Below are 26989 nucleotides of genomic sequence, written 5' to 3'. Positions count from 1 at the left end.
AATGGTCAATTAAGTCAAGAGTGAATGAACTAAGGCTAGCCAGGAAATTCTCCCTAAAGCACTGGGGAAGAGTCTTGTCATTTTTTCTGGGACTTGAGCCACGAGCACAGGGCAAGCCTGGAGTTACAGTGGCCATCTTGGTGAGTCGGTGGGGAGAACAGAGAACAAAACCAAAACAGTGGGAAGAAAGCCTTGGGAGAGAGGAGAAAAAAGAAATCATCCTGTGCCACAAAATGCTGAACTAGACATATTTAAGAAGAAGAAGAGCTGAATATGACTTGTGGACTCTCAGAATGTCAAAGGCATATAAAGAATCCTAAAAGTTTAGGGATGCCTGGGTGGCTGAGTTAGTTGTCTGCTTCAGCTCAGGTCACGATCCCAGGGTCCATCATCAGGTTCCTTGCTGGGCAGGGAGCCTGCTTCTCCCTCTGCCCACCGCTCCCCCTGCCTACTGCTCCCCCTGCTTACGCTCTCTCTCTGACAAATAAATAAAAATCTTTTTAAAAATTCCTGAAAGTTAACAGACAGGATAAAATGGTATTATATATAAAGAAACACAAATAAGAATAACATCAGATCTCTTATAGGCAATGTGGAATGTTAGAGAGTATTGGAGCAATGTTTCAAAGTTCTGAATCAAAATAAATGGGTACATAAAATTCCCTATCCAAGCACACAATCAGTCATGAGGCCAAAATAAAGACAGTCACAGACATGTTTATTCTCCATGTACCCAATATGAAAACAGTGCTTGATAAAACATTTCAATAAATAGAAAAGGAAATTTAAGGAGAAAAACATGAGATATAAGAAAGTCAAAACAAATCATGAGATTAAGGTTCAGGAAAAGACGGCCATAAAATGGAAAAAATATAGAAAATAAATTAAGGACAGTCTATCATTAGGTGTTACACGCAAATAATAAATCATGAACGCTACATCAAAAACTAATGATGTACTAACATAACGTAATAATAAATAAATAAATAGATAAATAAATAAAAATAAAACTGATCTAAAGTATGGTTTCTTATTTCCAGTACAATATCCTTTGCACTGATTTTGCAATCAATCTTACTGCTCTGGAATTCCATTTAATTTCAAGTTACAGTCTTATAGAAAAAAAGAAATAATAAAACGACTAATAATACAAATGAAGCCTATAGATACATTGACATATGAGGACCATTTTTTTTGTAGACATTTTTTCCATGGTTGATTATACCTATGCCTTCACTGACTCCTTTTCAATAATCCTTGTTTTATTTATTCCTACCTAAAATTAGCACATAAAAAAGTGAAATTAATTTAAAAACATGAAAATCTCTTACCTCTATAGTAAAACATAAGGAATTATAAATGTGACCGATTTAGGTAGGAAAATTGTTTTGTAGAGACGCCTAATCCAAGACTTTCCAGCAAAGTTTATCAAAGAGGAAATTATTAATCCTTTCTCCTCCTTCATGCCCCAGGAAGACCATCGGCCCCGGGGTTGTTGGGAGAGGCCATGTGACTAGTTCTGGCCCCTGGTTCTGGGTGGAGGAAATGTGTGTCATGTCCAGTCTGGAGAAGAGTATGAGTGCTCCATATTCTCTCTTCCCAGTTACGGCAAACTCAGAAGCCACCTGTTGCCATGGGAGCTCCACAAGGAAGATGAGCTGCCATCAGCCTGCACCTCTGAGAGACCTTGTGCAGAAGGGGGCTTCCCCTTTTCGTGTGAGCTGCATTGAGCATAGAGCGTGAACAAGAAATAAAAGTTCCTTATGTGGAACCACTGCGGTTTCAGGGTTCATTTGCTACCACAGTATAACCTAGCCTCCCCTGCTAAGAGCTCCCTGTGCCTCATGTATCATTTACAAAAGTCTTTGCTAAATTTCCTTAAGTTATGTTTAAATTTTTCCTGTATAAACTGACATACCCAAGGTCATTAGAGCCTTTTTGAACACTTTATTTGGAAAGTGATTTTATTAGGAAAGACACTTATATTTCTATGGAGTATAACAAAACTAAGGAAAAATGAAGTGTCTGACAACCAGAATACTTTTGCTCCGTGACTGAGTTAATCTTCCTCCTCTGCTCACTGTCCATAAACAATAAATGCAGATTTTCTGAGAAATTGCCCCCCTAATTTGTGGAAATAACCTCAAAAGACTTTGAGATTTTCAGTTAATAACCTTTCAGTTTTGGAATTCGATTCTGTCCCTTAGAAAGCTATATCTATATTTTTGAACCAAAATTTAAGAAAACACAAATATTGTTTAACCAGGAAAAATAATACCACAAATGTTAACCTGTTCTCTTGATATTTGAAAAGCTTGCAGATTCTTTTTCAAACCTAAATATAAGTTTTTGTTTTTTTTTCAGCTAGCCAATTCTTTCTTTGTAACCCAGTTGTCCCCACTCCTGTTCACACTGGTGTATTTTGTGCAAAAAAATAAAAAAATAAAAAATAAAAATTACGAGCCTTCAGAAAAAAACATATGTGGTCATCTTTTCCTTAACTGCTAGCACACAGGATTTTAACATAGAGTTTATTTTAAACTAAGCCAAGAAATCCTTGGAGTCCAAGTTGTTTTTCCATTAGAGGTATGAAACTTGGCCCACATGTTTCTGTTCTGGAAAAAGTCCATTGACGCTCTGAATCACCTGGTAACATAAATTAACATGAGGTAGGTCTTAAAACATAACCCTCATAGGCACAGCAGGAAAAAATGAATTGGAAAAACACAACCTTGTGTTCTAATTTTATTCATTTAAAACTTCACAATATTCATTGCCCAGTAGGAATATGTCAAAATGATTAGACAAGCATTCTGTACTTAAGAACTCTGTGAAGTGTTGGTGGGAATGTAAAATGGTACAACTGTTGTGGAAAAAAATTTAAAGTTTAAAATAGAATTAACATATGACCCATCAATTCCACGTCTAGGTATTTACCCACAAGTACTGAAAACAGGGTCTCAACGAAGCATTTACACGTCTATGCTCACAGCAACATTATTCATGAGAGCTAAAATGCGGAAACAACAGAAGTGTCTAGCAACAGATAAATGGTTAAGCAAAATGTGGTATATACACATACAATCGAATATTATTCAACCTTTTAAAAGAAGGAAATTCTGACCTGTGCTACGGCATGAATGCACCTTGAGGGCATTATGCTAAGTGAAATAAGCCAGTCACAAAAAGAAAAATACTATAAATTCCACTTAAAGGAAGTACTTACTAGTAGTTCAAATTATAAAGACAAAAAAGTATAGTGGTGGTTACCAGGGGCTGAGGGGAGGGGAGAATAGAGAGATATTGTTTAATGGGTGTCAAGTTTTAGCTCTACAAAATGAAAAGTTATGGGGATTGTTGCACAGTAACATGAATGTATTTAATGCCACTGAATGTGAATGTATTTAATATTTAATAAAAATGGCTTACATGGTACATTTTATGATATGGGTATTTTACCACAATTTTAAAAAGTCAAGAAAAATTCTGTGAAGAACTCAAAATAATCATGGGACCAGAAATGTAGGCACCTGTAAATAAGAACTAAATATGGACTGGCTGCTCTCATTACACACACTTAGGCCAAGAATCATGCTTTTAATGTATCAGAGTGACTCTAAAAGCAAACAAAACTCCTTACTATAGCTTAATGACGACAATGATAAAGATGAAAATTAACAATATACTTCTGCATTAAGTTGAAAGGTGTTTTATTATCCTAATAGCTGGTTTAAGACTTTCTCTTAGGTAAACATCTAACTTTGTTAGAAAAATACTATAATAAGCCCCTTTGTTTTGAAATCTGAGATCCAGAAGTGTTTGAATATATGCAGAAAGGTATGTGTGAGGAAGATGAAAAATCAACCCCAGAAAATGGAAGGATAGAAGTGTCACCCACAATGTTGGGGTACGTAGAAAGCTGTGAAAAGTCTGAGCTTTGTCTTCATGTTGGTTTCAAGGAGAACCAAGATAGCACCAAAATACTTGAAGAGATCAGTTCAAATACTCATAGAAATCATTGCCTGACGCACTCCACTCTTAAAGGTCATAAATTTGGGTGAGAAATGTCTGAGAATCTCTAAGAGCCACAGATGCCCTTGCTAATAACAATGTCATTCATCCATCTCTCATAACTAACATTGATTGAGTGCCCAACTGTACACTAAGTATTGTTCTAAGAGCTGTGGTCATCCTGACTCATTAAATCCTTGCATCAGCTTTATGAGGTACTAATGCTAACTCCACTCATCAAGTGAGGAAAGTGAGTCACATAAATGTTAGATGACATGACCAAGGTCACATAGCTAGTAAGTGTCAGAGACAAGATCAAACCCAGACCATCAGAGTTCAGAGACTGTCATTTTCACCACTATGCTGTCTCTGATTTTGTTCAGTGCAAGAATTTCGATAGTGCTTAACAAAACTCAGATTTTCTAATTTGGTCATTGGCTAAGTGTCATCTTCCATAAGAATTGTCAAGTTTTATATTATAAGAGACCAGAGAGTTCATCTTACCTAGCCTTTCCACTAATGCAAAGTTTCCTCATAACATACATTTTTCTTTAAAAAATAAAAATTTTTAAAAAATAACATAACTTTTTCTGGCAACAAGCCAGGGTCTTTCTAGATACCTTTGATAACAAGGAGGCCCCTAATCTGAGGATCAGAAGTGTTTTACTAGAAAAAGTACTTGACAAGTTTTAGAGATGGCAAAATCCACCATTTTTTGTCAATACCTTTCAGTAACCAGTTTGCAAACCATCAACAAAAAGTGTAAATATGAAAAGTTATCAATGAAAATTCCTCAATGAAACAAAAAATGTTATGGTGAATAAAGGGTTCTTTACCACAGAAGACAATGGGAGAGTATTATTGACTGAGTCACACAATCTGTCTCATGAATAAATGCATATCTTAAGTACACCCATGTTGAAACAATAGGACTTTACATGTTTGAAGACATCTAAACAGCAAATGTATGGACTAAAACTGATTTTTTTTTTTTTTTGGGTCAGAGTTTAGACAACCACAAAATGGGTTTTAACAAATTTGAAAGGAAAAAGAGAGGGCAATGCTCACCAGAAAGAATGGTGGTAACTAATGGGTCATAGGTAGCAATGTTTCAAAGACATTGCAATACAACTGGGAGTGGTAGAAAGTGCATATCAGAAGCAATAATGATTGTTATTATTATGGTTTGGCTCGTAGAAAAATAATAGCACTTAATATACTAATATATTCTGAAAAATTACCAGATGTTCAGTTGAATCCAGAGTTACACACTCAAAAAATGTGTCCTTGATAGATAGCTGTGAAAAGAATGCTTCCCTTAGGGCACCTGGGTGGCTCAGTCAGTTAAGTGCCCAATTTTTTATTTTACTTCAGGTCAGGAATTAGGATCTTGAGATCAAGCCCTACATTTGACTCTGTACTGGGCATGGAAACTGCTTAAGATTCTCTCTCTCCCTCTCTGTCTGTCCCTCTACTTCTTCTCAGGCTCTCTCTCTCCCTCTCTCTCTCTTGCTCTCTCTGTCTCTCTAAAAAAATAAAATAAAATAAAATAAAAAATGCTTCTGTTGCATTCCCTAGCAAGTTTAGAATTGTATTTTATCTTAAAAAAGAGTTAAACCAAACAAGAGATAGATATCCCAGTCAGGAACTAAGACATATAATGATTCTTTTTAAAGTTATTTTATAAGTATAAAAATCAAAGGAATAATGAGAAGAATTACACACATATTCAAAGAACTCCAGTCTTGCCTAGATCGTTAGCGATGAACTTTAAAGGCATGAACATCTTAAGATTGTTTCACTTTTATAATATAATAATTAAATATAAATATTTTATTTGAATCAGTAGTAAATTTAGATCAGTAAATGCTTCATTTCTAGAGCATTCAATCTGCATCTGGGCATCGAAACACATACTTGCTTACAAATAAATCCTTCACATAATTATACTTCTATGGTACTTTGATAGTTATGGTATATACCTGACCCCCAAGGGGGTCAAGAAGGATCATTTTATATATAAATTGTTTTACTAAACAACCCTCCCACTGAAAAGTAATTACCACCAAGAATCCATTCTCAAGGGATATACAGAAGAATAAACATAGTTTGATATTTATTAATACTATTAGCTTCCCTCTGCATTAACCCTAGCCTATGGATAAATATACCTAGTCTACTACAGTTTGTTTACAGATTAGAATATCAAAGTGGAGTACAGGTCCTTCAGGTCATAAATATCACTAAAAGAAAGAATTACTTTTAAAGAATTTTCAATTACATACCAAAAAGCTATGAGTGTCCTCGTTCCAGTTCTGCTGCTTCTGATCTGTACAAGAAAAAGACAAGAAAGGGGTCATAAGGTTTCTGCCTGGACCCAACTATCTAGAAGGAAGTCAGAATCTTGCCACATCACCCCCCAAGAAGAGGCAACAAAATAGTAACTTGCTCATCATAAAAACTACCCAATGAGTCTCTTGGAAAATGAGAAAGTTCTGTCTCACAGGAAAGAAGACCTAGGTATAAACTAGCAGGAAATCATTAAGCTGAGATCCCCTGGAACTGAATGTTTTCTAAAAGATAGTGTGAAACTAATGTTCAAGTCCCTTTGAACACTGCTCAAGATATATTTTTACTTTACTTTTAAATATCTTGAAAGATGTTCACATGGATTTAGAACTTCCATCTGTTTTCCTGGAATTCTGTCAGTGGGAAAATGTTTCATATTAGTAATAATCATCCCACTCATTGCCTAAGCCATAAGTTTAAAAAAATACAGATTTTTTTAAGACTTCATTTTTAAAAATATTTTATTTATTTATTTGACAGACAGAGATCACAAGCAGGCAGTGAGGCGGGCAGAGAGAGAGAGAGGAGGAAGCAGACTCCCCACTGAGCAGAGAGCCCAATGAGGGGCTCGATGGGATCATGACCTGAGACGAAGGCAGAGGCTTTAACCCACTGAGCCACCCAGGTGCCCCAGGACTTCATTTTTTAAGAGCAGTTTTAGGTTTATAGTAAAACTGAGAGGAAGGTACAGAGATTCTTCTATACCCCCTGCCCCAACATGTGCATAGCCTCCCCCATTATCAACATCACTCACCAGAATGGTCTATTTTTTACCAAGGATGAATTTACACTGAAACATCATAACTAGATAAAGTGCATAATATACCCTACAGTTCACTGTTGGTGTTATAAATCCTATGTTTATAGAAAAAATGTGCAGACACATACATCTATCATTATATCACGTGATATAATATCATAGTATATTGATTGCTCTAAACATTCTCTGTGCTCTGCATATTCATTTCTCCCACCCCAAGCAACCACTGAACTTTTAATTATCTCCATATTTTTGCCTTTTCCAAAATGTCATATAGCTGGAATCATTCAGTATGTAGACTTCTCAGATGGGTTTCTTTCACTTAGTAATATGCATTAAAATTTCCTTTATGTCTTGTCATAGCTTGATAACATATTTCTTTTTAGCACTAAATATTCCATTGTCTGGATGTGTCAATGTCTTTTTCCATTCACCTACTGAAGGTCATCTGGTTGCTTTCAAGTTTTACCAATTATGAATAATCTGCTGTAAGCATCCACGTGAAGAATTTTGTATGGATGTTAAGTTTTCAACTACTTTGGTTAAATACCAAGAAGCATGACTCCTGAGCTAGCTATATGGTAAAACTAAGTTTAGTTTGGTTTTTGGTTTTTGGTTTTTGTTTTTTTAAAGATTTTATTTATTTATTTGACAGACAGGGATCACAAGTAGGCAGAGAGGCAGGCAGAGAGAGGAGGAAGCAGGCTCCCTGCAGAGCAGAGAGCCTGATGAGAGGCTCGATCCCAGGACCCTGGGATCATGACCCGAGCTGAAGGCAGAGGCTTTAACCACTGAGCCACCCAGGCGTCTCTAAGTTTAGTTTTTTAAGAAACCACTGTTTTCTTCCAAAGTGGTTATTCCATGTTGCATTTCCCATTAGCAATGTATGAGAGTTCCTTTTTCTCTACATCCTCACTGGCATTTGGTGTTGTCAGTGTCTCAGATTTCGGTCATTCTAATAGGTCTTTAAGTGGTTATCACAATTCTATTTTAATTTAATTTCCTTGATGACATATGGAGCATTTTTCCATGCTTATTTCATATTCTTATTTGCCACCTGTAAGTCTTTGATGAAGTGTCTCTCCAGGTATTTAGTCCATTTTTAATAATGTTGTTTATCTTCTTATTGTTGAATTTTAGGAGTTCATTGTATATTTTGGATAACAGTCCTTTATCACATGTGTCTTTTGCAAGTACTTTCTCCCAGTCTGTAACTTATCTTCTAATTGCTTTATATTGCCTTTTGTAGAGAAGTTTTTAATTTTAATGAAATCAACATATTAATATTTTCTTTCATGGATCACATTTTCTGACGCTATATCTAAAACAGTATCACCATACTCAAGTTCATCTAGACTTTCTCCTACACTATTTTCTAGTTCTGTGTTTTATACATAGGTCTATGATACCTTTTTAAACATAATTTTCTCCATCACTTCCTTAAGTAGAGATCATTTTTGTGAGGAGTGTATGGTCTCTGTCTAGATTCACTTTTTGGCTTGTAGATGTCCAATTATTCCAGCACCATTTGTTGAAGAGACTGTATTTGCTCCATTGTATTGCCTTTGCTCCCTTGTCAAAGATCAATTGACAACATTTATGAGGGTCTACTTCTGGGCTCTCTTCTGCTCCATTGACCTACTTGTTTATCTTTTTACCAATACGACACTGTCTTGATTACTGAAACTGTATAGTAAGTCTTGAAATTGGGTAGTGTCTGTCCTCCAACTTTGTTTTTCTCCTTCAATATTGTTTGGCTATTCTGGGTCTTTTCCCTCTCCATATAAACTTTAAAATCTATTTTTCAATGTCCAAAAAATAAATTGTTGATATATTAATTGGGATTGAACTGAATCTATGGGTCAATTTTGGAAGAATTGACATCTTGACAATATTGAGTCTTCCTATCGATGAACATGGACTATCTCTCTAGTTATTTAGTTCTTTGAATTTATTCATCAGAATTTTGTAGTTTTCCTCATATAGATCTTGTATATAGTTTTGCTATATTTATACCTAAATATTTCACTTCTGGGAGACTAAGGTAAATGATAATTGGTGTTTTTTATTTCTAATTCCCCTTGCTCATTGTTGGATATAGGAAAGCGATTGATTTTTGTATATTAACCTTGTGTCCTACAACCTTGCTATAATCAGTTATTAGTTCTAGGAGGTTTTTGTTGTTTTGGGGTGGGGGGTTGTCAGTATTACAGACTTTCTACATAGATGATCAAGGCACTTGAGAACAAAGAAAGTTTTATGCCTTCCTCCCAATCTTTATCTTTTAATTTCTTTTCTTGCTTTATTGCATTAGCTAGAACTTCTAGCATCATGTTGAAAAGGAGTAATGAGAAGAAACTTCCTTGTCTTGTACCTGATCTTAACATCATTAAGTATGGTGTTAGCTGCAGGCTTTTTGTAGATAGTCTTTATTAATAGCCTGTCAATATAACTATAAATAGATAGTTCCCTTTTCTGCCTAGTTTACCAAGAGTTCTTCATGAATTGGTGTTAGATTTTTGTCAAATGCTTTTTCTGTATTTATTGATATGATCATGTGATTATTCTTTTTATATCTGTTGATGTGATGAATTGTATTAGCCTTGCATAACTAAGATAAATCTCATTTGGTTATGGTAAATAATTCTTTTATACTTTCCTGGATTAGATTTACTAATTTTTATAGACTACTTTTGCACCTATGTTAATAGATATTGGTCTGTAGTTTTCTTATGTCTTTGTCTGGTATTGGCCTAAGGCTAATGCTGACCTCAGATTGAGTTAAGACATACTATCTCTGCTTCTTTCCTCTGTAAAGTTTGTAGATAATTGTTATAATTTCTCCCTCAAATATTTGGTAGACTTTGCCAGTGAACCCATCTGGAACAGGTGTTTTCTCTTTTGAAAGTTTATTTATTATTGATTCAATTTCTTTATAGATATAAATCTATTCAGATTATCTATTTCTTCTCATGTAAGTTTTAGCAGATTGTGTCTTTCAAGGAATTGGTCCATTTCACCTAGATTGTCAAATTTGTGGGCACAGAGTTATTCACAGTATTCCTTTATTATTCTTTTAATTTCCATGGAAGCTGTAGTGATGTCACCTCTTTCATTTCTGATATTAATAACTTGTATTTTCTCTCTTTTTTTTCTCAGTTAACCTGGCTAGACATTTACTGATTTTATTGGTCTTTTTAAAGAACCAGCTTTTGGTTTCATTGGTTTTCTCTATTGATTGCCTATTTTCCATTTCATTGATTTTTGCTCTAATTCTTATTTCTTTTCTTCTTACTTTGGATTTAATTTGTTCTTCTTTTTCTAAGTTCCCAAGATGGAAACTTAGATTATTGGTTTTAGATTTTTCTTCTTTTCTCATATATGCATTCAGTTCTATAAGTTTCCTTCAAGCACTGTTTTTGCTGCAAGTTTCTTCTTTTTTAAGCCTATATATTTATATCTCACAGTAAAATGAGATGGCAGAAAAACATGATCTATAAATGACAGATACCTTTTAAGAAGATCTGTTTTTTAATGACTCATCTGTTTTGAATATTTGGGGTTTTTTTAACTTTTAAAATTTTCCTCCAAATTTTCATTTTGAAAGTTTTTAGAACTATAGGAAAGTGCTGTGGGAATATTTAAAAATGAACACCTGGATAGCCTTCGCTAGACTCCTAAATTATTACCATTTTGCCACATTTGCTTTATCTGTCTATACATATAAATATTTTACAAAACCACTTGAGAATTAGTTTTAAAAATGTTTCACCCCAAAAAACTTTAGTATGGACATCATCTTACACCTGTCAGAATGGCTAAAATCAACAACACAAGAAATAACAGGTGTTGGAAAGGATATGGAGAAAGAGGAACCCTCTTGCAATGTTGGTGGGAATGCAAACTTGTGCGGCCACTCTGGCAAAAAGTATGGAATTTCCTCAAAAAGTTAAAAATAGAATTACCGCAATCACACCACTAAGTATTTATCCAAAGAATATAAAAACACTTATTCAAAGGGATACATATACTCTAATGGTTAAAGCGGCATTATCTACCATAGCCAAATTATGGAAATAGCCCAAGTGCCCATAGACTGATGAATGGATAATGAAGAGATATTACTTAGCCATAAAAAATAATGAAACCTTACCATTTGTGAAGATGGATGGAGCCAGAGTATAATGCTAAGCAAAATATGTCAGTCAGAGAAAAACAAATGCCGTATGATTTCACTCATATGTGGAATTTAATAAAGCAAATGAATGGGGGGGCAAATAAAAGAGAGAGAGAGAAGCAAACCAAGAAACAGACTCTTAATTACAGAGAACAACCTGATGGTTACTATATGGGAGAGGGGTGAGGGGATGGGGTAAACAGACGATTGGGATTAAGAAGGGCACTTGTTGTGATGAGCACCAGGTGCTGTATGGAAGTGTTGAATCACTACATTGTACACCTGAAACGAACATTACACTGTGTGTTAATTAACTGGGATTTAAATAAAAGCTTAAAAAAACACTTCAGTATGTACCAAAATATCCCACCATAATTACATAATAATAAACATACTTAGGAAATTTGAAGTGATATAATTCTCTAATGTGCAGTTCAGATTTTCCCAGTTTTCTTAGGAATGTCCTTTTCAGCCCGAGTGCTTATTACATTTTATTTTAAATCCAGGACTCACCCAAGGTCGCCACTGCATATATAGTCACATGTGTATAGTTCCTTTTGTCTTAGACAATTGACGTTTTTGTAGAGTCCACTTGGTTTTGGCATAATGTCTCTCAAACTGAATTTATCTAATTGTTCCCTCACAATTAGACTCAGGTGAAAATTTTGGCAGATGCCCACATGTGAAGTGGGAATGCTTTTCTTTTTTTTACACATTAGAAAAAGAATATTCAGATTAATATTTTCTTTCAATCAATAACACTTAGGGATTGCCTCCCATAAAGTAAATTTATTGTCACAGTTTGCAATTTACAAAACACTCTGACATGATTCATTTACTCAATTTGCACAACCACCCCATAAGGTGGATATTTGTAATTATGTTTTCTTGTTGAATGCAAATTTATCCACGTATATAGAACCAAGAATATTATATCTGTGACCAAAATTTAAGCATAGAAATACCGTAAATAACACACTGAAGGAGAAGCCCTGTGTTTTCAAGTCAAAAAAACCTAGACATTTTTTTCTCTTCCACAACCTGCACCTCTCCATTGTCCAAACTTTGCGCCTTACAGTTTTTGTTGTATGTTAAATTATATGGTAATGTAAAATACTATGCTTTAGCAAAACATTTTCCAACTTTAATGATTTGAAATTACAATAATCAAAGCAGAAACAAAATAAAAGTGGATGAGTGTTAGCTGTATTGAATGCCAAGTAATTGGCTTTTGTTCATGTTTATGTCTTTGCATTTGTTGCAACCAGTAATTCACCAGCTCTTCTTTTCTCCCCTGAAGATTTTTTTGTCAATTTCTTCTACTTCCCAAAGCACGAAAACAGCATTTTTCCATAGCATATCATCAGTAATTGTACAAGGACAGCTTAGCATATTAAATTTATAACGTTTTAATTTTCTTCTTACCCTTGGGCCTCACAAACCCACTATTGTTTAGTTTAGGGTAAAATCAAGAAAGTTTCGCTCTCGGTGTACATAACTTGATTCACAAACAATAGCATAGATTCGTAAGTAGACATTCCAGGCAGAAAGAGCATAAACAGGTTTTCCAATCTGTGAGTCAAGGGTACTGATAAAAAGTCAGACAATTTTTAAGTAATACTGAAATTAAAAGAACAATACCACCCATGTCCAGGTAGTCACACTCAGATATGACTGAAAAAATAGAGTGATATTTTCCACTGATAAAAACCATTTTGCCATATCCAGAGAGCCTCAAGCTCAAATGACAGATCAAGATCCACTTACATTTTCATCCATGCACAATTTTCCAGCACTCAGTGATTTGAGCACCTCATTTCAAAGTAAAAGAGTAATTTCAAATGCCTAAATAATGGGTATGATATTACTGTCCTTGTCCGGTGTTCAACGTCATAAGGGAGCAGATAGAATCCTGAAAATACCCAATGAAGGAACAAAACTCCTTTTCAACTCTCACAGAGCTCTGCAAGCGAATCATTTTCTTTCAAACTAGTATATTATTCACTTCCTTAAAAGAAAAATCTACATTTTAATCCTAGGAAATGTATTATTCTCATTGTCCGTTTGGATTCGTTTTCAGGCCAAATACAATAAAGGAAGCTGCATTTGATACTTCTGCCTTGAGCATATAAATTGTCACAGGCCAGGGTGATGAAAAAATTTTCAGCTGTGAAGTCTTTATAGAACACGTATCGTTCATTTTTTTCCACCAATCCTCAACAACAGACTATTATCATCAAATAACAATAAGAGAGACTGCCTGCAGTTAATTTAATCACTGTAATTTCCCCAAAAATAAAGACTGATGTCTTTTGAAAATTGTTCCAATTACGTCTTTGAAAATGAGTTCAAAATTTTTAAAATTACTACTTTCAATACTATATTAACCTCCACCAAGTGTTATTAGTTATTCTCACAATCTTCCTAGAGCAAAAATGACATCAGTGCCCAATTTTTTTTATTTGGTAAAAATTCAACTTTGAGATGTCACAACTGTTTTTAAGACTTTGCTCAAGTTCAGTTCACTTAAGGTTTAATCTAACCCTTTCAAATACATCCTGAGAAACAATTTCTCTGCTTAAAAACAAAAACACAGCCAAAATTCATTTAATTGGATCACATAAAATCAAATTATATAACCGCTCGAAAATAAGTAGACGAGAAGTAGAAGAGATCACAGAAACAATGATGAAGATAACGATAGCCAACATTTATTGAGCTCTGATTATTACTTGATTTGTGCAAGCCCGTGCTAAGTGCTGTACAGACACTGACCATTTCGTTTCCACAGCAACCCTATGAAGGGGGTCCTGTCTTTCCTCCCATTTTACAGTTGGAGACCTTGGCTGTGAAATCTGCCGCTCTGGCCGGCATCCTGTGTGCTTCCCAAACTCCGCCAGCACCCCGACTGCCCCTCACCCACACACACACCTGTTTCTGACCATTACTTTAAGGAGGACTCTCCACAGTGAAACCTGCCTTCCTTTGACCACAGCGCTCTCTCTTTGGAACCTACAGACACTCTAGAAGAAGGGAGGGCGACAGAGGGGTAGAAACAGGGAAGGTCTGTGCCCAGAGTTATGCCTCCTCCCATGCTGTCAGACTTCCTCATTCATCTTGGCTTTAACGAGGGTTCCCAGGGCTCTCCGTCCAGTCCAGCTCCTTTTGGGGGTCCGGACTTGAGTCAAGTGTGTACTGTCGAATCCATAATTGCAGAGAAGGTTAGCCCCTCTTCCCCAGGGCTCTGGGACCCCCGGCTGTGCACCTGATTCTGCCTGAGTCCTTTCTGAAACAATTCAGCTACTCACTCACCCGCTCTCTGGTTCTGCCTGCGGGGAGGAGACCCTCTTTGACACGCAGGTGCTCGTTAGCAGTGGGTTGGCTGCAGCTTAACATTGTAGATCATGTTGGCAGACTCTCACCCTGACGCGGCTCAAAATAGTATTATTTTGGATAATTTGAATTATTACAAATTATTCCAAATTATTAGCTATGTGAAGGAGGCAAAATGCGTAACTCTCAGACTTTTCCATGTTTTGATCCTTGATATAAGGCGAACTCTATATACATTTGATGAGGATGAAGGCAAGCACTGAGAAAAAGAAAAGAAAGATCAGTAACCTGAAGGAAAGGAGGCCTTGAGGGTGAGGAATTCCAAGGGTGCGTTATTGTCAGGACCTTGACCACCAGAGAGGCCACACACGTGGAGAAGAGCGAAGGGAGCTGCTCTAGAATGGGACTTAAGGAAGGCGGAGAAAGTTCCAAGAAGAGAATTCAATTCTCAGTTTTGCCACTCCCTACTCTGCTTCTCCCAGAGGCCAAAATCCCATCTTTCAGTCTCATCAGCCCACTCCAAAGCTCCACTATCCTCCCTAGACACTCAAGTGACTGGAGACTCATCTGTGTCAACTTCCTCCAGGTAAGAACATTCTCCTTCTGTATCTTTCTCTGACCACAATGAGTATTTGACATAAAAGGCTGTTCACATGGATGTTAGCATCTGTGATTTGGGGTAAGGGCAAAGAAACATTAACGTGAAAGAGACTGACAGGACCCACCCACTTTCAATGGTGGGAGGCAGGACTAGATAGCACACAGATGCTGAATGTTTGTTCCACTGTGAATCTTTCCTCTTCTCTTCCCTGTTGGTCTAAAGTCACTACATTTCTAGTTGTTTGGTTCTTCTTACAACCTCCTGATCACCACCGTGGGCATGTGCTTTAAACCCAAATTTGATAGACACGCCTGGCAATGGTGTCTGCTGTCGAGTGCTGGAAGGCACAAGTTATCTTCCGGACCTGTGTTCACCATGGCCTTACTCCAAAGTTGGCCCTGCCAATAACCATAGCATCTATTCCACTTCTTAGCAGTAAAGATTTTGACATTAAAAAAAAAATACACAGTTACATTGTTATAACTTAAAAATGCAAGAGCAGAGTTAGTAAAACAAAAATCGCCCATCATCTATAAGTCCAGAGATACCTACTCTAATGTATATTTCCTGCTTCATTTTCTTCCATTCATTTGTAAAACTTGTAATGTAATCAGGGGTATTCTATATATATAGCTTTGGGTCTACAAGGCCTCTTCTTAGAGCTCTGCATGGATGTGGATTATAGCTAATATTTGAGCTGTTTGACAACTCACATTTTGATCCTTTAATCACAGCAGAGGCCCTGACATTCCACTAACTTTATCAGGCATGTATGAGATTTTAGACAGCACCCTAATGAGCTGTAATGCTCTGAAGACATTCTCTTCTTATCTCAGTTGTTGGGCAGGAGGTCCTAGGGTGCCCAAAAATCTGAACGTCCACATGTACATTTTTAGTGTTTGAAAACCGGCACCTAGAGCACAGAAGGGCTTTTGAGAACAAGACCAATAACACTTTTAAGGCTCAGTGGTTAGGGCTATCTCAAATAGTTCATTGTTTAGTGCTTCTGTGTTCTTTTAGGGAAAGAGTTGCATGAACAGCAGAATGCAAAGATTGTTTAACTCAAATTCACTGCTAATAGGAAAACAGAAGATTTAGGATCATCTGGCTCAATTTTGGAGAACCATAAAATAATTTCCTTAAAAATATGTAAGGACATATTAGAAAAATACATTACAATGATATTTCATAGACACACCACTTTGATTTAACAGTTTCCCAAATTGTCCCCCAAATGTCTTTTTAGAATTGGTTTGTAGAAAACTTCTCCATAATAACTCAGCCTAAATCTGAGCCAGCAGCTTAACTTTAACTTCCCAAACACTTCATGAGTTATTATATAATCAATTCTAGAATCCCAAATCAAGACGACACTTTTATTTGTTCGGAATATGCCCAGTTAACTCAACTGAAAAAAAAAATGACACAAACTCAAAAGAAAGCAAAGGAAATGAAGAGTTGAATTCCTTCAAAAAACAAAATACTGGGGGTGTGCGAGTGACTCAATCGCTTAAGGGTTTGCTATCCACTCAGGTTCTAGTATTGAGCCCTGCCTCCTGCTCCCTGTTCAGCAAGGGGTCTGCTTCTCCCTCTCCCTCTGCCCCTCCTGTCTGTCTCTCTCTCTCTCTCTCTCTCTCTCTCACACACACAAACACACACACACACACACACACACACACACACACACACACACTCATGTGATATCAAAGGAAGAAAGGACACCTTCTATCTGCTGGGGAAGCTCTCAGCAAATACTGCTATTTCCTTCACAGAAGAGTTGTGAATCATCCATGACTTAAAATGCTGTTGTCAGGGGCACCTGGGTGGCTCAGTGGGTTAAAGCCTCTGCCTTCGGCTCAGGTCATGATCCCCGGGTCCTGGGATAAAGCCCCACATTGGGCTCTCTGCTCAGCAGGGAGCCTACTTCCTCCTCTCTCCCTCTGCCTGCCTCTCTGCCTACTTGTGATCTCTGTCTGTCAAATAAATTAATAAATAAATCTTTAAAAAAAAATGCTGTTGTCAAGGGTTAGCCCCCTAAGACCCTGACCAGTCAGTTCCCAGCAGGGGCCTTCATGAAGTCAGTTATCTGTTCTATGCCCAACCGTGTATTGGTCCTGCAAGGGTCGAGGGAGAGCCTAGGGAAGGGGTGCTAAGTGCCTGGGTGGGGTGGGCGTGTCTGCACTTTCAGTTTCACCTTGGACACGGCGCATACTTGCATTCAGAGAAGGGGTGCTATGACTTTAAAAACTCTTTTGAAATTGTGAGTCAATGCCCTTCTGATTTATTTTTCCAAAATTCACACATTCTATGCCTGAATAATCTATAAAATCCATCGTTGGGTTAGTACACAGACAATGAAAACCCATTTTTAGAACCGTTATGAGCCAACTGGAGCTAACGTGGATATAGTACCACTTCTAGTCCACCAGATTCCTGTTCATTTTCTAAAACTTCATGCACAAAGGAGGAATTTTTCATACTACTATGTGTTTCACACCTCCTCCAAAAGGAAAGGACAGCTTCTGTCCATCTCCTTAAAAAATAAAAGACTTAGCCTCTTTGTGGATAAAAACCAAAAAAGAGGAAATTTTAGGTTAAACCATTATACCAAGAGTATTCTCACTTATTCTGAGTCTCTGAACGTTTTTTTTTTTTAAAGATTTTATTTTATTTATTTGACACAGAGAGAGATCACAAGTAGGCAGAGAGGCAGGCAGAGAGAGAAGAAAGCAGGCTCCCTGCGGAGCAGAGAGCCTGACGCGGGGCTCGATCCCAGGACCATGAGATCATGACCTGAGCCGAAGGCAGCGGCTTAATCCACTGAGTCACCCAGGCACCCCGCTCTCTGAACGTTTTTATTTTTATTTAAATGCAGACATTAAGAGAAATGGCTTTTTTCTTCTTTAACAAACAAAGTATATACCTCCCATCCAAAAAATATTCAAATAAGTAAACATTATACTTCTCATTGGCTTTGAAGAAGCAGATATTTCATGTGCCTCAGCAATTTACTCTGCTTCTAGATGAAATCAGTAAACACTCCCCTTCCATAAGTAATAAAATTAGAATTCTTGTATTCAAAAACAATAGCTTTTATTTTTCCCAGGTAGGAATGGCCTTAATGGCCTTGATAGTTGAGCCCTGAAAAGAAAAGATGTTGACCAACTTTTCTAAACTCAAAGTAAATCTCATTGTTAGACTTAGCTCCACATTTAACTGGCATGTAATCAATAAATCTATAAAATCAGTTAACTCAGTCACTTTCCAAAGTATATATTTTGCAGCCAGTTATCTTGGGGTAATTGCCAGAAAGTTACGTTAATCAGTTAAAATATTCCATGTGTGCTGAGTTGCATAGTCGAAATGCGCATATGGTTCTACTGGGTTTAAATTTTCCGACATAACATCACTGTAGTCATATTGTGGTTCATGTGTCTATGGCCTTATACACCCTTGTATCTATGCATGGAAATGGATTTGAAACTGTCCTGAATGGCCTTTTCTCATGCTGATCTTAGGCTGGTATGTTCTGAGATATTTGTCTTATTGGAATCTATGGTAAGAGCATACCCTCGCAATTGGGAACAGGGTCTTTCCAGAAGAGAGTCTGGAAGACTCTGGAAGACATTCCCAGTGTCAAAGAACCTGGAAAGATTTGGACTCTAAGATGGTAGGAAAAATTTCCCTCTTCATTCTATCTTGGCCTTGCTCTCTTGAGCCTATACTCTAAGGAAACTTTTCTAAGATTTTATTTATTTATTTGAGAGAGAGACAGAGTGTGCAAGCTGGTGTGGGGTGGAGTGGTAGAGACAGGGGGAGAAGAAGAAGCAAACTACCAGATAAGCAGAGAGCCTGACTCGGGGCTAGGTTCCAAGACCCTAAGATCATGACCTGGGCCAAAGGTAGATATTTACCTGACTGAGCCACCCAGGCACCTTATTTTAAGGACATTTACTAGAGGGTTCTGTGCAGGTGCTATGAAGATGGCTACCACCTCTTGGAGGCAGTCTTTGGAGTGTGTTGTGAAAGAGGAAAGCAAAAGAAATTGCATGAGGGTGAGCTGTGGCTTACCAGTTCTGATTGCAGACATTCCTAGGAATGGACATATCATTTTTGTACTTAATGGTATACACTTATGTTGCTCTCACTCTCTTCCTTATATAGTTAAGATATTGTTAACTATTCAAGTATAGTAACAACTTCCAGTAACATTCTACTTCCCACTGGCCAATTCACATGGCATGCTGACATGCTGGCGTGGGGTCAGAGTTCATATTACAATATGAACAAGTCCAGTATCTCCCTATGTCAGTGGATAGTAGAGGAAAATAAGACTTCTAATGCACAGAACCAGAAAGAAGTTTGTGAAGAATTCATCCAGATGTAAAGTTCACAGTTGAAAGAAACATGAGAGAAAAATCTTAAAAATTTACATTACCAGTAATCAAATGGGAAGCCAGAAGAAGTTCTTCTAAACAATCAATAAAAACAACAACAACAAAAATTCCAGTCAACTTGTGCTAGACAAGACTGTATTATCTTTCTATGTTCTTTAGACAAAATGACTTTACAAAATCATTGTCATATAAAGAGGCAACCAGAAATCACACAACTACAAATGTAGGGGAATGTATTTCAGAGATATGTCAGGCAGTTAATTTTAAAATTATCTCATTTTCTGGATAACGTGCTTCTTTTGGTATTTTGTCAGCTTTTTAAAATTTGAAATTTATTCTCATTTCTGTCATAACTTTTAAATATGAAGTTTCTTATGACTCTCTCTCTCTTTGTAATTTTGTAATATTTTCCCTAAGAAGACTGTCCAAATTGTGTAAGATTCAGACCCCACAAAGTCTGGGTCCACCCTGGCTATCCGATTCCTCACATCACAGCTTGGTCTTAGCTGGACTATGGCAAAGGATGGGGTGGCGGGGTGGAGGTTGAGGGAGGCAATGTCTAGATGCTGTGCCCACATTGGTTTGTTCATCTCCTGGGGCCTTGCAACAGTGGCAGTCAGGGATTTGTGATGTCTTCCAAAGAGCATGAGAACGTCAGGCACAAGATTCGAGGCTGTATGATCCAGGCATCCCTCCAACCTTGAAATATTAGCATTGTACGTTGTTAAGCATGCCTGCAGGTTTCCTGTTCTCTAAGCTAGTAAAGCATTTGTTTAACTTCCAGCATAGAACAGCTATATTCCCATGTTCGCCAGGAGTATGAAATCCAACTGGCTGGCGGTCAGTCCATGTCAAACACTCAGTTAGAATAAGCAATACTTATATAATATAGTTAAAGGCGTATCCATTACTCTATATCCCAGAGCTATTTACTACTCAGAGTGCTGAGACTTTAAGAGTCCCGTGATTCCCTAAAATTGTATACAGAATTTAATGGATGCAGAATTTAATTTAATCTGCATTTATAGCTTTCATCAGAGTCTCAAATTGGTCCATGACATGTAAAAATTAATAATCACTAGTTTAAATTTCAAGAGCAAGTACCTCCAACAAGCTGGTACTTAAAAAAATAATAATGCCTTGTAGCTTCAAAAAGATTTTTTAAATTATGCTACATAATTTTGAACCCATTTCTATATAAAGCTGGGCCAGCAGACATATATATCATTGATCACACTGAGAAATTATAAGAGATAGCCCAATGAAACAAAAGAAGCTTTTAAACATACTATTAATTTCATCATAGTATATCATTACTATGGACTGAATTGGGTTGTCCCCAGAATCATAGGGTAAGGCTCTAACCCTCCAATATAAGGGTATTTCCAGATGGGCCTCTCAGGGGTAATTGGGCCAGCAGGTGGAGACCTCTTATGGGCTTAGTGCCCTTAGAAAGTTAGAGACAAGAGAGAGAGCACTCTCTCCTCCCTGTGAAGACACAGCAGGAAAATGGCCCTATGAAAGCTAGAAAGACAGGTCTCATCAGAACCTGCCCATCTCAACACCCTGATCTGGAACTTCCAACCTCCAAAATTGTGAGAAATACATTTCTATTGTTTAAGACACCCAGTCTATTCTGTTTTGCCTTAGCAGTTTGAGCTGACTACGATAGTCATTATGAGGCAAGATCTATGGAAGAAATTTCTCCCCAGTTTCAGTAGACAAAAATTTGGGCATCTCATTTGACTTTATAGGAGATGTGACCACAATCTATAACTAGGTTCTTACCCTGTGCGTTGCATATCGTAAAACTTAGCATCAATATGTCATTGTGCTCTAGTAAAGATCTAGAGCCTTCCCACATACACTTTGTGTATTAACGTCACTCAAAGACACCTCTAACTTTTCACACTAACCTTTTCTTCTGTTCCTTCTTTCTCATCCCCTGACTTAACTTTTATTCTACTTTCCTGTATGCATTTATGTAACTTCCCTCAAATCCTTTCACAGACAAGGCAGATTCTAAGTACGAATATGAATAAACAAATGAAAGATGACATTTCCACTTGAGAATTGAAATTATAAGTTTGTTATTGCATTTGGAATTAGACACAAATAAGTATTTGAAGAAATTTAATTTACCTCAACCATGCTCATAAGCCTGTGAAGATGACTTATATATGCTAGGGGTTCCTAACTTAGGGCTCAAAGACACTCCAGGAGAACTGGGAACAGAATTCAAGGAGTCTGTACACTTAGATGGGGGAAAACTGATCTTCATTCTCATTGCTCTCTAACTGAAATTTAACATTTCCTTCAAATACAAATATTGGCAATCAACCACGGAAGTATTTAGCAGTATCTGTGAATTTGTTTCCCGTACAAATGCCAGGTACGCTCATCTCCCATTTGGGTTCTTGCAGCTATCCAAAAATATCACTTACACTCATCATCACCTTCAAAGGTCACTACACTTTCTGCTGCTAGATTATGTTAACTAATGCACTGATTTAAAAAACACATATTATTACTACATCCCATTTTATAATTATATTTTTATATATTTGGCTCCCTTGTAGTCTTGTGTACCTTGTTTTATACATTTAAAAAAATTATTCTGAAAAGGGGTCCACAGGTTTCCTTAGACTACCAAGGATGTACAGGGCACAAAACTCTGACAAACACGAATTGTATTTGGGTAGCATCTTTACAGGTGTTTGCAAATTTCTTCCTGAGATCTATACCATAACTAGGAAATGATGGTTTCTCTTGATTGGACAACAGTAGCATCTTCTAGTCAATAAAAGGGAATAGTAGAACTGACATGAGTCTTTCTATGCCATTGACAAGATAAGGTCACCATCAGGCCACAGGCAGCAAGCCTATTTCTTAGGTCTGGACTTACGACTTCTGTAAAAAACATTTAACAGCTTTGTGAAATTTGGGGTCAGCATTTCTCTTACGGAGAGAGAGGGAAAAAAAAAAAACTATTTAACATTTCAAACCTCAACTAAGAAGCAGCACATTTGACTCAATCGTGTAAAAACTCATTATCTATTTTGCAAATTATCTGAGCCCCTTCCTTTTATTCTTTTTTCTCCCTTGCATGTCAGGTTTCTTTTGAATTTTTATCAGACACTTTGGCACTTTTAGCACAATTGAAATAGGGCAAGAATAAGGAAGTAAAACAAAAGGCTGTCAGTATGATTACTTAACACACACTTCAAAATTATTTTTAGTTACTGTTGTGACATTCGCAATGAGGACCTGGTACAAAGAAGTGTGAGTGTCCGTGGGGGTGTGTTGAGGGGAAGAGTATAACACCTCCAAATGGCATGGGCAAAGGCCTTTGTCCCCACTTCCTAAGTCCATGGATCTAAGATTAGGAGAGGGAATATGGACTGATTAGAGAGATTCCCCCTCTCTGGACACTGCAACTCCAGAGCAAAACCAGAGTGAGCATGGTGGATCCCTGGGATGGTGGAGTTCTTCCCTCTCTCCTCTGAGCCAACAGGAGGATATATAACTGGTCCTCCTGCCCCATCCGACTGAAAGGTAGGGTTGGAAGTTGGAGTTCGTAAATAAATAAGGCACCAGATTAAAATCCTCTGAATATACATCGCTTTGTATAATTAACAAGTTTTTCAGATGGTTGATTTCTTATCCTTTCAAACAATGATACCTTTTTCATGTTAGTTATCTTAGATGACTGTATTACAAATGTAGTATATATCCCCTACATACATAGAAAAATAACCTGAAATTAGTTTAATCTTTTACTGATGACTCTGGGTCAACACTGAAAACATCTGTTTTCTTGCAGGGGCACATTACAAGGATAATTTCCAGATTCCGCTTGGGGCCTTTGACCCTCATCAGCACGGACGCAGAGATCTTTGGGTCCCTGAATCTGCTTTTTCCATTTTTATCTAATCCTTTCTTGTCAGACATTACTTTTATCCTCCAACTAGATTTGAAACCAGATATGTAATCATGAATAGATTGAGCGCTTAAGGACATCTTGAATGGAATAAAAGCTACAATGCGTGAGATTTATTATTTGTTGTTTATGACATCCATTTTTCATAGAGTTTTACTGGTTTACTGATTCCTTGATGAGTGCTAGATGTGTGAGTTTCTAATGTAACTTCCAAATAAATGAGATTCAACTGTACTTGGTTTTCTGTGAAAATCAACCAGAGAGGTTTCCTTGCTCCCATATGCATGTCTATATACAAACTCAAAACAGTTTATTCCAGTTTCTGGCTGGCAGCAAGCTTCTGTTGTTGAGTTAGCATCCTGAATTCAGTAACCGAAATATTTACAGACCTTGACAACCCAAATCACTCGGTCCCACTGTCTGAAATCTCTGAGTCACATACTCATTTTCACCGAGGCAGCAAAACCAAGAGTTCCCACTTCCTCTTTCACCCAAGCCTTTATTTGTCTCATTGAGTTGTAACCACATGATGTGGTAGAAGGACTGTGAACGCATATTAAATCCTACTTCTGCCTCCAACTTGCTGTGGAACTTTGGGGAAATACTTTTTCTCAGGTCTGTAAAGTGTTTTCACCTGTAAAGTAAATATAATATAACTTGGGACCCAGAGTGTTTGTAAGAATGAGGTGACATAATTTCCATAAATTGACTCAAGTAGTGTCAGGCACTTGGGCAGATGCTTAAGAATTATTTGTGTCCTATCTTTTCCCTTGGACATTTGTTTTCATGTTTATTGACTTTGCAGCACCCAGATACATAGATCACCTTCAAAATGCATAGTTATTTTCTTCAGTGAGGCATTGTCGAGCACCAGCTAACAACTTTAGTAATGTTTCCTAAGTCCCCTTCAGATTTTTTTTTGAAGATTTATTTATTTATTTATTTATTTATTTGACAGCGAGAGAGAGATCACAAGTAGGCAGAGAGGCAGGCAGAGGGGGGGGGGGGGAAGCAGGCTCCCTGCTGAGCAGAGAGCCCGATGTGGGACTCGATCCCAGGACCCTGAGATTATGACCTGAGCTGAAGGCAGTGGCTTAACCCACTGAGCCACCCAGGCGCCCCCCCTTCAGATTTTGAATACAGTTGTATGACAGCACTGCCCACAGTGTCTTAGGAACATGTACATGTATAAGCTTGTCAGCCCTCAGACTCGGAATGTCTTGAGGTGAGCGTTGGCATCTCATGCATCATTGTATTCCCCTATCTTAATCAATACCTTGGCGTTTGCAAACACTTAATAGATGAATAAAAGAATGAATCACTATTTAGATATCTTAAACAAAAGTTTGTATGTATTAGGAGTTTCCTAATCTGGTATCATAAAAATTTGGATCAGGGGGTGCCTGGGTGGCTCCAGCCAGTTAAGCGTCTGCTTTTGGCCCAGGTCATGATCCCAGGACCCTGGGATTGAACCCCAGTTGGACTCTTTTCTCAGTAGGGAGCCTGCTTCTCCCTCTCCCTCTGCCTGTCACTCCGCTGCTTGTGTTCACTCTCTTTCTTCCTCTCTGCCAAATAAAGTCTTTCAAAATTAATTAACTAAAAGTTAATTATGAAATAAAAATTTTTTAAATCGATCCTGAAAAACAGGAGGCAAAGGTGACCAAATCTATAGACATTACTTACCCTTGGCTCTTTACTGACTTCTTACCACCACACCTGGTTCATAACATTAATGTGGGAAATTTCCAACTGTACCTTCAATTCAGAAAAGGAAACAAACCTTCATCTGCATTTCTAGACAGAATCAGTCTGCTATGTCTAAAATAGTCTATTTTAGATCATTGGAAAATAGGTGAGAAGGTTGGTGCCCTGGCTGTCTGCTCAATTCTCTCCATGTCATTGCTTATTCAGTCGGGTGTCTTTCTTAGAAGGAAGGAAAAAAAAAAAAGAAAAAAAAGAAAAGCTGTAGCTAAATAGCCTAGTTCATCACACTTGCCTTTCAACTATTTGGACTCCCATCTCCTTTACCCCCTTGGTACTTTTCTATGGTGCATTCCTCATCAGGCATTTCTCCATTTCCATGACAATCACCAAGCCCCCATCTTTGTGCTTCTCCCTAGATATTTTAATATACACTGCGCCTTTACTGAGAATCCCCTTCCTCACCTTCTCATCCAAACTTGTTTCCTTCAATTCCTTAAACCCTAATATTTTAGAGTAAAAAAAAAAAGAAAAAAATGACCTTCAGTTAAAGTCCAACAATGCAGGGCAATCCCCTTACTTCTTTGCAGTCAGGAAACTAAGACTCAGAGATTCTGGTGGCATCCATCTGTCAGAAAACTCTCAGGATCAACACACCAAACTTTATCAGCTCCTCTCAGGAAAGCACTTACATGCAAGGTAGAAGTAGGTGGATGAATACTATGGAACACCCATTAGGTCTGTTCTTAAGTCCTTTCACATGTGCTCATGTTACCCTCATAATGAACCCATTTTATGAGAGACAAATGTAACCCTCAGGAAGGTCAAATAGTAAGGAGAGGAAGATGGCCGCAGAGTAGGAAAACCCTAGGCTCATTTCATCCCACGAATACTCTATAACTACCAAATCATCCTGAAGACCCCAGAAATTGACCTGCAGACAGGCAGACCAAACTCCCCTACTAATGGGAGAGAAGGGGCCACATTGAAGAAGGTAGGAAGTGCAGAGATGTGGTTTAGGGGAGAAAAGGATCATGGGTGCTATGGAGGGGAAGGAGCCATAGTTGAGGAGAAGGGTGAGAGAGAGAGGATCACACAGGGAAATGTACAAGGAGAATGTTTCCCCAAAGCCACTGGCTTGGAAAAACAAGAACTGAATTTTGTGAGTTCTTGTGAGGCTTAAATCCTGGAGTTTTATAAGTCAGAGGGCTTGGCTGGGATAGAGCCCAGAGGGCACTGCACAGCCCCCAGGGGAGGGTAGGCACATAACTCAGTGGTAGACAGCACGGAAACGGTGATCTGGGGGAAGGCCTGGGGCACACAGAAGGGAGAACATTTGTCTTCTCAGAGTATGTCTTTGAGAAACAACATTCGTGGAGATACCATACTGGGAACAAATAACTGATACCATTTCCCTTCCCCACCCCTCAGCATGAACACAGAGCCACCTGCAGGAAGGAACAAAGCACCAACACTGGTGGCCTAACTTGCTTACACTAACCCCTACCTCCCTGCATTCTGGTGAGACTGCCCTTCTCGGTCAAGTTTGCTTCAGTCCCAGTACAAAGTCCCCCAGAAAACCAGCACAAGCCTCTGCTCATACCACGTATTTCAACCAGAGAGTTCTGCAGGGCCTCAGTTCTGGTGGAAATGATGTCAGGTCTCATTTCACAAGCAGACCAAAGCTCACCTATTGAAAACTCACCACAATCTGGCCGAG

General features: G+C 37.7%; 1 protein-coding gene across 2 annotated transcripts in view; it reads right to left on the bottom strand.

The window, feature by feature from the left end:
- The window catches only part of IPCEF1 (interaction protein for cytohesin exchange factors 1), a 186734-nt gene that overhangs the window by 118742 nt on the left and 41003 nt on the right, over positions 1-26989 (bottom strand). For both annotated transcript variants that reach the window (XM_046006850.1, XM_046006852.1), the window contains exon 2: positions 6297-6340. The gene's annotated coding sequence lies outside the window, so the exon portion shown is untranslated. The remainder of the gene's footprint in view (positions 1-6296; positions 6341-26989) is intronic.

This window comes from Meles meles, chromosome 5 (genome assembly GCF_922984935.1).
Source record: "Meles meles chromosome 5, mMelMel3.1 paternal haplotype, whole genome shotgun sequence".
NCBI lineage: Eukaryota > Metazoa > Chordata > Mammalia > Carnivora > Mustelidae > Meles > Meles meles.
The sequence above is the reverse complement of the archived record's forward strand: the minus strand, read 5'-3'. Positions and strand labels throughout refer to the sequence as shown.